This window comes from Haliaeetus leucocephalus, unplaced genomic scaffold, assembly GCF_000737465.1.
Source record: "Haliaeetus leucocephalus isolate CR32 unplaced genomic scaffold, Haliaeetus_leucocephalus-4.0 Scaffold751, whole genome shotgun sequence".
Lineage (NCBI taxonomy): Eukaryota > Metazoa > Chordata > Aves > Accipitriformes > Accipitridae > Haliaeetus > Haliaeetus leucocephalus.
The window spans coordinates 5,801,724-5,815,130 of NW_010973187.1; the positions used below are offsets into that span (position 1 = coordinate 5,801,724).

General features: G+C 39.8%; 1 protein-coding gene across 9 annotated transcripts in view; it reads left to right on the plus strand.

Annotated features, from left to right (window-relative positions):
- Window positions 1–13,407, plus strand: part of ATXN7L1 (ataxin 7-like 1) — a 123,626-nt gene that overhangs the window by 68,650 nt on the left and 41,569 nt on the right. The window contains exons 1-2 of one of the 9 annotated variants that reach the window (XM_010580884.1): window positions 9,591–9,745; window positions 10,084–10,173. The exons of 7 other annotated variants lie outside the window; for them this stretch is intronic. The gene's annotated coding sequence lies outside the window, so the exon portion shown is untranslated. Of the gene's footprint in view, window positions 1–9,590; window positions 9,746–10,083; window positions 10,174–13,407 lie in introns of those variants that run through there. One more of the 9 variants, XM_010580883.1, reaches the window with a different exon arrangement.

The window sequence follows — 13,407 nt, forward strand, 5'->3', positions numbered from 1 at the left end:
GGAAGCGCGGGGGGCGGCCCGGCAGCCGCCGCCGGAGGTGGGCTCCGGGGCCGCCGGAGGTGAACCTCGCGGCGCACCAGGGGAAGGTGCCGCGGATGGGGTTTTGGCAGCGGGGTCTGAACGTGAGTCTGGGTCGCCAGAGGCCCCGGGTCGGTTTGTCGCCACCGAGGGCGAGCGGCCTGAGGAACCTGTTGCGGGAGCCGCACGAGGTTACGGGACGCAGCTGCTGCTGGAGAGAAACATCTGCAGTGTTGGATACCCGTGTAACGTGGAGGGAGGTGGCATGTATCTGAGGGTTGCCAGCAGCTCTTACGGTCTCCAGAGTAGCCGAGCCGTGAAGTGGTGCGAGGGCACCTTTACAGCTCCCGCCCCGCTCCGGGAGGTTTCTGCTGGGCTGCGCTTGGCGCAGCAAGGCTAAGGGCAGCTCTGGCCTGTGTGACTGATGGGGGCAGTGCCTCCTGTGGGCTGCAGACCTTTTAGAACTGGCCTAATGGTTTATAATCATGTCAGTGAGCAAATCAGAAGTAGATATATGGGGGGCGGGCGGGGAGGGGGAGAATAGGACTTCATTACTTCAGCATAGAAGGGCAAAATAGATGTAATTAAGAGTATTTTAGACTCAGAACAGGAAGTGCCAATAGTGAAACTTCAAGCATAACCAGAACTTTGACCCTTGCTTATCTGTACTGTGGTTATTTTTTTTTTTTCCCCAAATATATCAGCGTGCTGTTGTGCAAATACAATAGCTCGTGTTGCTTACAGTCTTGGAATTTGATGTAGTCTGTGCTTTTTATCTGCACAAATCTACACAAATTACTGCAAAGATTTTTAACTTGTGAGCAGACGCTAAGCTCCATTTGCAGCTGCTTTGGAAAGGTTAAAGCAAAACAGAGGCAGGTAACCAGAAACTTAGCTAGACCCATATGTGCAAAGAAGTTACCGTGATTTCTCCCTTATGCATAGTATGTATTTGTATGTTCTGTGTTTTGCTCTGACACATGTATTTCACGTGTGACGATGTGGTTAAAAAAAATAGTGTGAACTGCGTCTGATTATATTGGTAAAGGGTAGTGTTTTAGAAATATGTAATTCAGGGGGGTGGAGTGGGGTGGTATTTGATTAATAACATGACAGTGGTACCAAAGCAGTTTAAACACAATGTGCCATTATAATGGGTAACTGCTGACTCTTGAATTAGCAGCTGTCAACTTTTTTATGGACTCTTTTATGTATATTCCGTAGAGCTTTTTAAATAAAGAACAAGGCAATTGCTGAGCATTTGCTTTTGGAAGCTTTGCTGTGGTTCTAGATGTGTAAGTTTAAAGGAAGTGAGTACTTTCGTGATACTGAGTTATTCTTTAAATATATCTGATTTCTCTCAGTGTGGAGTTCTTGGAAAGAGAGGGATTACCTGCAAGCTTTAAGGGCTGTGTAGTATCAGGTTTAATGTCGGCATTACCGCTTTACCTCTGCTATGCTCTAGTATGAATTACAGCTGAAGTACTGGCTGTGTGCATGGATTACGGCCTCCCTCTATTTGTACGAATGAACTTAGAAGGAGAAAAACTTAAAGTTCTGTATCTTCATTACATTATTTTTTTAAATGGTTATAACTATGCAATCTAAGTGACACTAGAAAACTTTATTATAGTTTTCAGGGGAAGAAAGAAAACCTACTTGTTTACCTGAAACCGGTGTTACCTGATGGAGGTGGTATCTGCCTAAATCTGTGAAACACTATGACCATTAAATGAGCTCTGATTTCTGTAAAGCTAGAAATGTCCTGAGGTATCTGACCAGTATTGCTTTATATTTAATTAAAATACAAAACCAGCATAGAATAATTTTTTTTAAACTTGCTATGTAACAGATTTTGACAGGTAATTATGAAAAGGAAGACAAAAGTCTTACAAAAGTAGTCTGTATCACTACAGGGTTTAATAATTTTACAGTTAAACAGGAAGGGGAGAGGGGAAGCATGTAAGATTTGTGACTCGTAAATTGGCATAAAATTATTAAAAAGAGAGAGGTCCCTGATACAGGATGAATCAATATTGCTTCTGAAAGTGGGTTCAGCAAGCCTATTTCAATATACTGAATCTGCAAGGCTACATCTGGGGATAGCAATACACGCTGTACTTGCAGGACAAGAGCAGCCTATTCTAGGAAGCAGTTGCTGAAAGACTCAAGGTTATGTTACACAATGTGCTGTGTCTCTATTCCTACACCATAATTCAGCCATGTATTACTACCAGATTGAAGCCAAAGGTGAGCCAGGAAAGTTTTTAAAGGGAGGAAGAGCAGAAATAGAAGTTGCATCTCTGATCTGCAGTATGACTGCAGCCGTAACACACAAGGCCCAATGCCAGTCACCAAGCTTTGCTCTGGGACCTTCAGGCCATAAAATTTCACTGTCCTTTTGTAAGTACCACCTCTGAAGTTCTCTGAAAGTGTTTCAGTCAGTTGCTAGTCACGTTCCTTGCTTGAATTGATATCTTGGGGTGGCGGGAGCAGTAATGGAGCAGAAAGTTTATGTAAGTGTTGTTTGCATGTATGTGCTTGACAGATACGCAGCCAATTTACCTGGAAGTTACAGGCTGAAATTTGCTGTGGCAGTAGCCCCCAGGAAGGGGAAATACCTTGAGTGTCTTTCCTCAAACCTTACAGCAATTGTTTTTGTGCAGTGGTTTTGCGTTTATGGTCTTTCCTAGTTTGATGGGACTTAGCGGGGGAGGAGGGGAGTGTTGAAACAATCTTGTTACAGTAAATAAGATGTGAAAACTTTTAAACCTTCCATTGATGTGAATTGTTGAATGTTTAACAATCTTTTGCTCCCGGTTGTTTACAGTAATTGAGTCCTTTCCCTTGTAGTGCTTGTGCTGCTGTCCTCATTAGTATGTATTCCAAGATAAATACCATACACAAGACCTGCAAATACTGTATAGCAGAAGATACATTTTCCAGTTTTGTTTGCTGAATGTTACACCTTCCAAAATACATTAGTCCCCAATACCGAGAATAAACTTCGTGTCCTAAGGTAAAACAGCAAAGAAAGACAATAAACCTTCTGTAATTTCCACTGCTATCACCTTTTAGGCAGTAGGCATTTAGGGATCTGAAATGTAAGGAGAAATAATAACAACTAAAACTGCCAGAGTTCTCTGATAAGTAATATCTGTCATAGTGAATTTTGGTTTTGAACTATTATTTTTCATTAATTACTTGCTCAAGGTCAGAAAAACAACCTGGAAAGTCAAGGCATTTGGGACTGGGCAGAAGGGAAGGAGGGATAATAAGGTTGTAGATTTAAGACCTGCAGGTTTCCTCAAGTGTTACAATGATGTTCTGGTGGGATAGGTAGCCCTCTTGCTCTACCTCATCCTATATTCTGTGACACTCTGTTTCTTGCTATCATTTGAAACTACTTGAGCAGTTCTCTGCCACACATCGTGCTCTTCAGTGTAAACAAACCTTTTTCTCTTAGTATTTAGATACAATAGGCAAATCCCAGGGTTGATAGCTCAGGCGTGGTTAGTTTTGGTTCACTTGTTAGCCATTGCTGGTTAAATCTGCTGTACTGTCTAGCTACCAATTGGCAGACTCAGCAAAAAGCTTTAGAAAAGACTTGCTCTGTGATCCATTTGCCAAATACAGAGTTTAGTTCCTCCTCTGTAATCAAGCTGGAGTCAGCTGATTATAGCTGAGATTTTTCATGCCAGTATCCTGCGTGTTGTCCTTTGCCTGCCTCTTTGGTCAAGTGACTCCCATTGCTGGAAAAAAATAAACTGAATCTTAAACTCCTCCAATTTAGAAGTACCTCTTGTTATCTCTAAACAGTAGGATTTCTTTCAACTATACCAGCATCAATTTGATGAGGAGGGACAACTTCCAGAAGAGTCTAAAGAGCATAAAGTCTCTTCTGGAGTTTGCTATCTCCTGACAGATAGAGAAAGGCTTCAGCCCTTCATCATGAACACAGATAGTCTGATTCAGAGGAAGCAATTGGCAGGTAGGAAATATAATGTTGGATTTTTTCCATTTCCTTCCCTGTCTACCTTTTTATTTCACTGTCAATTACACTTTTGGCATTGTGGCCAGGAAAAGAGCTTCAAGCTGGGTTGGTATTGTCTGTTGCTGTGTTTTTCTTACAGTTAGGAAAGCATTTGTGTTTTAAGTTTTCCCTTATTTAGAGTATCTGGTTTAAATGACTGTAAATCATGATCTCAAGTGATCTCACAGCTTAGTCCCTCTGCACGGAGGCCATCCCAGCTGTATTTGGGTTTATTAGCGTTTGCCATGCTGGCTGGTGCTTGGCTCCTTCGTTGTCACAAGTATCTTGTGCTTGTCTGCACCAAGCTCCCCAGCTCCCTGGCGTCCAGGCGGAGGATGCAGCCCTGACGCAGCATGGCAGGAATGCATGCAGCCAGCTGGGGCTTGACACTGTGCCTGAGTTAACAAAACTTCTTGGGACCCAGAGCACAGGGGTAATGGTGCAAGGCAGTGGCTTTATCTGGAGTCTTTGCCATTTTCCCCAATGGTCTTGCCTTTGGAAATGCCATACAGAGACAACGGAAGTGCCTCGCTTTAGATAAAAAAAGGACTTCAGTCTTATGCTGAAAAAAGTTGTTGCATAATTTCTGGACTTCCCTAGAAGTATAGGAACATTTGCACTGAGCTGCACCTAGCCTAATGAGCCCAGCTGGAGCTGATTTGTTTCTGCATCTCTGGTACAGATAATCTGACCATGGATAATTGAGTGTTGATTCTATAAATAACCCACTTTGAAATCCTTGTCTTAAAATTGTTTTCTCTTCTTCCTGTTAGCTTCCAAACTTACTCCTCCTGTAATCATTTCTTGGCTGACCAAAGGCTACTCTCATCTCTTGACTATTCAGTCTTCCCACCTGAAGTGACATGTTACACCAAGCATGGGTGAAGCCAGGTTCTAGCACTATAAAAAGCCAGCTAAGCCCTGGTAGGAAATAATCATCCTAATATGTTTTACTTATGCTCCATTGACTTGGGTGGTTTAAATAAAAAACTACTGATACATGTCAAACATTAGATACCTTGGAAAGATGTTTATTGCATGCTTGTCCTCAGAGACCTCCTGTTGCATATCTTGTAGTTAAATGTCTTCAGGTAAAACTGATTCCTCCATGTGTACTTGCTTGCAAGTTGGACTTCAATTGATCTTGGTTTGTTTGCTTACTGTCCATATTAAAACTCGCAATAATTTTTCTGAGTTGAGCTATGCCTTGTTTTAATGAGAAGTGATTTTTTTTTTCCTCCATGAGCTGATGTAAGTAATTATAGAAAGTAATTAGAGCGCCTCCTAGGAAAAATATCCCATGTCTTCAGCTGGTGAGTGTCTACACATTTCTTTTTTCCTAAAAGTTTTTCTAAAATGTAGTATGTGTGTGCTTCTGAGAAGATGCGTAGAAAGTTGGAACCACCTGCACTGGATGACAGGTTGTTCAAGACATTGGAAGTGGCAGGAGGGAAAGCTGAATTTGCACAGCTGTGCTTTCACAGCTGTGACACATTGTGCAGTTCATGCACCTTGGTAGGTAGTTGTCATGGAAATCATCTGTCTCTTTCCCCTGTACCATTCCTGACACATTAATACATGACAGAGGCAACATGAGTGGGCGAATAAACTTGGAGTGCCTTAAATTCAGATCTGCACTCTAATTGCTATGCGGCCTTGGAAAATGCCTTTCTTCACACAGCATCTGAAACACTGACCAACTGACCATGCTTCAGCAAATTTTGGAAGTCTCCATTTGTTATTGATTATATAGTAGCTTGGAAAAAACTGAGTAAAGGCCCATTTGAAAGAAATCTTTTATATAGGTAGAACAGACATTGAAAATTGTAGACATACAACATTCTCTCCCATTCAGGGCAACGATGGGAAAGCTGTTAGTATTATGAACAGGTAAATAGTTTATCCAGAACAAGTAGTTTGTAGCATGTGAAGTTCAATGCAGTGAAGAATGGTTAAGAGGCGCATTCAGAGGCAGAATACAAAGTAGTTGTCACTTGGACTCTCAGAGGTTGATTTGCATCTATTTCATTCATGTGCGGTTAGGTCTGAGTTTCTTTAGTTTGCACAGTTAGAAGTCATAAATGATGCAAGTTAAAATAGAAACCGTCTTTTTAGATCTTAAGTTGCATGTAAATATAGAACTAAAGAGATTTTTAAGGGAGAGGAACAGATAAAAAAATGTCCTACAAACCCACTTTTGTATTTGGGTATGTCTTTCAGTGTTGTCTGTTCAGTTTTGTTCCGTAGAAGGTTGAGAGTTTGGTTTCTTGTTTGTAAGAGCTATTGTATGTAGTGAAGGAAACATGAACAAGTGACCTCTTCAGGAATTATTTTGCACATTTCACTTTGGAGGCTCTGTATTAGGGGGTTATCATTTGTGGGTGTTCCTGCAGCATTCTAAATAATAGATTTTATTACCTATGGCAAATAATGTGCCTGAAAGATGTGTGAGCTGATTTATTTAAAACGTCTGGAATGAGGAAATACTCTGCAGACAGTTACGCTGCTTTTGTAGCAGGGTTTGATAAAGTGAATTGAAACTCTAAAAATAAGCTCATTCAATTTTCAAAGCAAAACAGTGTCCTTAGTTGGGCAGATCTGTTTGGTTACCTGGATTTTCAAAAGATGTCAGAATGTTCCAGAGGAATTAATTTGATGCCTGGGAATATCCATGAGGAGTGGCAAACACAGAAAAGCATGTAAAAAAATTTCATATATAAATTTTAACTTGAGTTTCCTTAAAAGATGTTAATTACTGTAATAATGATAGTAGTAGTAGTAATAATAGTAATAGCAATAAGGTTTATGTGATTATACCAATTTTGTCAAAGGATTTTTAACTCTTTGGTAATTTGGTTCAAACATATGAAGTTTCAGCAATCTTGTGAAAATCAGAAACTGTGAAGAGACACCTTAATGTGCCCCCAGAGAACAGTATTTCATGTGGCAGTAGCACACTTGTACTGACAGTTGTCACGTGTTCCTACAGACCAGACAGGGCTTATCCTGTCTCTTTTGCAGGGGGTCAAAGGACTGTGGATAGGGGATGAAACAGTGAGGGTGCTGGGGGACGGAGAAGCTCAGGGTAACAGAGATGGAGCAAATTTAGGGATCAGACCCACGGATTTTTAGAAAAATGTTTTTCATTATTTCTCTGCTTATAAAACAGCGTGTTAAGAAATATATTGTTTCACCAGATGCTGGTTTTGGATTCCAAATAACAGTTAGAGCTGAAAAAGCCAGGAGATTTAAACAATAGATTATATAAAAGTCCTGCAAAGCTATTATTCTGGGCTAATTTCAGTAAAGTTACAGTTCTTATGCAAGTTTCTTCTAAGGAATGATAAAATGATCTGGTGATGTGTTATCTTGATATTGAATAAAATCTGACATGATATTATGCACAAAAACACATCAAGAACATAAGTCTTCTAAAAACGATAGCTTGTTTTCTCAGAGGCATAATACAGCATAGTTTTTTGCCAAACCACCTCAATAGGCCCATCTCACTCTTCTATGGCTTCTATTTTCTTATCTGTGAAAAGAAATACTGTTATAGCTGTTTGGATTAAGTAAAGCAATAAAGAAGTACCAGTTTTCTGTAACAGTTTTATGACAGATGAGGGGAAACATCCGATGATTTCCTGAAATAATAATGTACATAAATTACTTCTTTTGTTATTGTTTTGTGAATATCATTAAAGATGGAGATAGAGAAACAGTGAAATATTTTACCTGATAAGTAAATAAATAAAAATCTGTATCATCAGATGACCTCGAATGTGAAAGATCTGCCGGAGGAAACAGGTCTGTTACACAATACGAGGTGTGAGAGAATGGCAATACTAAATTTTCCTCTATTTGCAACAGTGTGTCTAGAGTAAAATTATTTAAGTCAGGTGTTCGGAGAAATGAATAGGTGACTTTAAATTTGGTGCATTTAGTAAACTAGAGTGCTGCTCCTCTTGTTATATTTCAGTGTTAAATGTAAAGATACTTTTTTCTTATATCCAACAAATAGCCAAATAAAAGATTTCACTTATAAAATCACCCACAAAATTCTGATTTGTTGGCGGTGCTTACCTTTGCTTGAAGGAAAGTACCGTTGCTTGATTGCTAGAAATATTTTAGCATTTCACCTGATGTACCCGCCCTAAGTTTAGGGCTGATAATACATTTCCTTGCTCTGAGAACAAAAATGGTGGAAATACCATTACCACTGGTCAGCACGTAATAAGATACCAGTGCAGAGGAACCTGGTGCAAAAGGATGGTGAGGGCTGTCCTTGTGGTATAAGCGCCAGGCACGAGGTGTGAGATGGTATTTACCTCAAACACTCCCAGACACATCAGGATGTCTCACTAGATTCATGTCGGACTACCAGAGCATCTCTTCCAGCAGAACGGGAAATTTCTGTGCATAAACTCTCCTTGCTTTTCTTTGGTAGAGTGTCACTCAAAAAAGTGTGTACCTGGGATCCACTTGCTCTGTTTTTATTTTTTTGCCCGGACATTTGCCTTGCTGAGCTGAGAAATATGTATGACTTACAGTTGAAGATTGTCAGTTTTTCTGCAATAGCAGTGTCAGGTGGCAAATGCTGATTACACGTGTGGAATTGTGTCATTAGAAGAAGTGATGAATTCCTACTTAAATCTCCAACTCTCTTTAAAATCAAGTTAATTCCATAAATCATTAATATCCCCTTTTATAGCTGAAGAAACAGGCCTTGACACCGGAGTTAAATCTAGGTCTTCCAGTGATGTGAAGACTTAATATTGTCACCAGGGCAAGGTATTCACTCTTGCATTGTTTTCCTGTCTCTCTGATATGTCAGTGATACCTTGGAGCTTTGTCTTTAGATCTCAAAGTCCTTGCAAGAGAAGCAGGCAAGTACCCAGCAGCTTAATTTTACATTTAGTGTAATTAATCGCACTATTTGAAGCATTTTTTTTTTCCCTGATGGGGTTCCATTTCACCGTTTGTGGGGGTTTTTTGTTTGTTTGTTTGTTTTTTTTAAATGCTTTATACCAAAGAGGAATGGAAGTGTTCTGGGAAATGCTGACTCTGTGTTTTTTTATGGAATTTGGCCATTTTTAAGAGATTTGGCCACTTACATGTAATTTAGTGATATTCTAGGGATTATTCCTCCTCTCTCTTATAATTACCCTGGCAAATCCCAAATTATTCCATAAATAAAAGATTTTCAGGAGAACAGCAGATTCATCCTATTGTGTTAAACACAAACACCCTCCTTTCCTGAATCAAGAAAGAAATGCAGTGTCTTCCTCTAAATACACACTACTTTTTTTTTTTTGCCACTTTTAATTTTCACTTTGGTTCATTTCTGCAGTTACTTGAGTTGTATCAACAATTACAAAAGAAGAAAAAAAACCCCGCAGCCGTTTTCAGCGCTTGTTGTTCTTGGCACAGGATCAGTTCTGGTGTCCAACTGGTAGGACCTGAAACTTGGTGCTTAACAAGTGCCTGTAGTCAAAACAGTTGGTGTGTGCAAGTGCTGATCTGGTATTTGCTGCGGCAGGTCATCTGCCTGATTTTTTACCGTGTGCAGAATACCTAATCACGTTGCTGTGTTTCTCTGACGGCATCTGTGGCAATGTGAATCGTTTCACGTTCCAAAAGTACATGTTTACAGTCGTCGTAGAATCAGATTAAGTTGGCAGCCTGCTCCTCTCTGTAAGTGGCTCAGTTTACATTTCTTCTTCTAGCAAGATGTTTTGCATAATTTTGCTGATCCTACTCACTGGTAGACTTTGTGAAATGGAGAATCGTTTTAGTGGGTTTATGTCAGAAAGCGAAGCTTGTGTTTATTGTAAATAAACACCAGCAGAATGGTGGTTATTTTAGCACTTGATAATTTCCCAATTATGTCATTTGACCTGGAATGAAGCTTGCGATTGTCGAGCTGCATTTTATGCAGTGGATCAGTCCGGGGGTTTGAGCTGGCAGTTTATTTCCTTTGTCAGTTTACAAGAAGTATCAAAATGAAACCGACTGTGCTGTTTCCTTTCCAGTGCGCAGTGCAAGAAGGGTGGAACGGTTTGTGGATATTATTTCCAAACTTTTTCAGCTGGACTTGGAATAGTGTTTTGTCAAAAAAACTGGTAAAGTTATCCTTCGGTCTTGCAACGTTATTCTGTAGTTTGCTAGCATCAAATCCAAGTTTATTTTTGCTTAACCTCACGTACTGGGTTTTGTTAGGTTTTTTCAGACTGTGGCTGCAAAATGAAAGTGCTTACAAGGTGTTTATGAACTCTTGTTATGAACCAGCTGCCAGTTACTGCAGGATGACACATTTCTGCAAGCAGTCTAGTTGTTCAGTTTTCTGGTCGCTGGCTGTCGCTTTTCGGGCATGTGTGGTTTTCTTCTGTTTTGGTTTTATTAGAATTAATACCAAGTACATTTGCAAACTTTGAACCGGGATCAGTCCAAGGTGGCAGGTTTCACTTACTATTTACTGAAATTGTAAGTATACATTGCTCAACTTTGCATAGTGAAGGACTGCGCAACAAAACACCTCAGGTTATACTAGAAAATAGAAAAACTGTAATTTGTGCATAGGTGGTGTATGGAGTTACCATAAGTAACATCTTCATCAACAAGACTGTGATATGTTACTGGAAGAGAGTCACGTTGTGGATGAGATACTGAACTTCATTACCATCTGCTTAAATACTGTAAATGGGGAAAAACAAACAGTATTCATATTGTGTTAAGGGCAGTCAGATCAGTTACTTTATGCTGTTTTAAGTAAAAGGGCTATGAACTCAAGGGTTGTGATGAATACAAGCTTAAAAAGAGTTTTATTATTCTGTAAATGTTTACTAACAGTAAATAACTTTCTTTCTGGGTTTTAGCAATTATATTTTGTTTGTTTTTACCAAGTGTAATACCAAGCTATAATCTATAACACTGGGTCTCTGAGTTATTCGTGGGTCAACCTAAAATTGATTTTTGCTTTAGGCCTCTTGTACGCAGGAAGTCGGATCGTGCTAAATGAGACTAATGTTTCAAAATGACTGGTGCTGACAAAGTTCTAGTGTCTCTCTTCTGACAATGTTAGAGGGATTTTTTTTGTTTTGTTTTGTTTCAACTACCTGCAAAAAAATACTCAAAAGACCAAAAGCATATCTTCCTCTATGCTCAAGCTGTATCGTGACTTTTTTCCTTTGCAATCTTCTGCGTCTCACAGATGGAGAAGTCACTAACTGTGGGCAAAAACTGTTCACTTGATGTGATCAGTTTTGAGCAGCGCATGTTGGGTAAGGATGGATGTAGGTGGGATATACTAAGAAATGTTTTTTGTTTGTAGTCCAAATTAGAGATATCTGCAGTTTCAGGATATATATTTAAAGATCTTTTGGGGTCCAAAACTACTGCAGTCCACCTGGAAACATATGGTTGACATATTTTACTGGCAACATATTGACTGTTGTGTCACTGTCTGTAAAGTTTGCTGTGAGCTAAGTGACTGCTTGATCTTGTGTGAGAGAGTCGAGGCAAAAATTCGAGAAGAGACTTTGTACTCAGAATGTGGTTTTGCCTCTTTCCCACACGCTGTGCTTGTGGCTCTGGAGCTCATGTTGCCTCTCTATTGCTTTGCTTTTTTGCTTATGATTAGAAGGAGATGTGGCGTTTCCTGCAAAACAGCTGCTATTATTCCCTGGTGACCCGTCAGAGAGGATCCAGTGGAATTACAGATTCAAAGGCAGACCTAGAGGACTTTGGCAGCTGCAGCAGAGGTTTTGGGGAAAGGTAGGGGGCTGCATTGTGTAGGATGCAGGAAGGAGGATTAGAAATGGAGTACAAGGGCATGGGAGAGAAGCTCTGGAGATTCAGGGACTGTTAAGTCTCCAACAACATAAGGACTTCACATCTACAAACAATTCAGATTTGGCTGAGAAAGTTGGACTTTATCCATGTTTCCATAGGACGTGGAGAATCTCCTGGAATAGTTTAAGATCGTTTGCAATGCTACTGATGCAGAGTTTGCAATGCGCATTAGGACAATATGTAGCATTGGGCTTTTAGACGCTTGCCACTAACTAGAAAAAATAACAGGTATTGATCTGAAATTGATTATTTAGACAGTGCAGTTCATTCAGTGAAAGAGTGTTAAACTTTCCTCTGAGATTAATGTCATTAATACATTAACTGTTTGACAGCAGAAGTCACATGCTGCTTGTCACTTGCTGCAGTGGCTGTGCTGAGACAGCTGAGAGGTTGCAGAAGGATTAATGTGGTAAAGAGGATTGTAACTTTGATTGTGTTCTCTCTGCTCTTGGATTTAACAGCAACTGGTATTTAGAAGCAAAACAGAATATGTGTTGTTATTTATGTGGAGTGTAAATATCCATTTGGAAATATTTAAATGAATCAGAAAAGTTCTCTTTCATGTTTTAAACTTGAGCACATGTTCATAGCATTGCAGGCTTCTGCAGAAACTGAAACGCATGTAGAATTTAGGTTAGTATCTCATGAGTGATAACTGGTTTTCTAGTTGCCTTGCAGGATTTTTTCATTTTTAGGGGCAAAAATTTTCATTCTACTTTAGGTTCATTTATGTCCAGTGACTATGCCACTTCTGTATGTAAACAGGGACAGCCACATCCACAGCTGTGCGTGTACAAGTTCACCTGCCCTGCTAGATCTAATCTGTCTACACATGAACTGCAAATGAGCATAGAAATTTTTACACAGATGGCTGGTTGTCTCCTGAATGTGTTAGTATGCGAATATCTGATTTTATAACAACTATTTAATGTGAAAATGTCTTTTATTCACATACTAATTTATTACATAGGCTGTATAATAACAGATTTCTATATTATTTGTAATTCCTAGTAGATATGTAAAATATGAATAGACAACTTAGTAGAAATTTTTAAAAAACAGATGTGACCAGGAAACTCAGTTTGATAGAGGAGCACCACCACCCTGGTTTAAGCAGTTGATTTTGAGAGCTGACAGCCTGCTTGCTTTGTCATGTATTCCCATTATTTCTCTTTGAAACTTATTACCAATGTCTAAAGCTGATTCGCTACCGTAGATGTAGTAAGGAAGAAGGAAGCGAGAGGCAACCTAATAGTTCTTGAGAACATATCAACATTTAGTTATGATTTATGCCCCCACCATTGAGTTTTGTCTATGAGGTTTCACGCCTTCGGCAAGTCCAGCCTCCTGCAGCCATGCTTGCCCAGCTCAAAAAAAAGTAGTCTTCTGCCCCCTTGGAAGGAGTTACTCTTCCTGCTTTCCACTGTGGCCCTACCTGTAAGGTGTTGCTGCCATCTTCTTCTGCCGACACTAAAGTGACGTTCGCTTTCATGAGTAAATGTGCA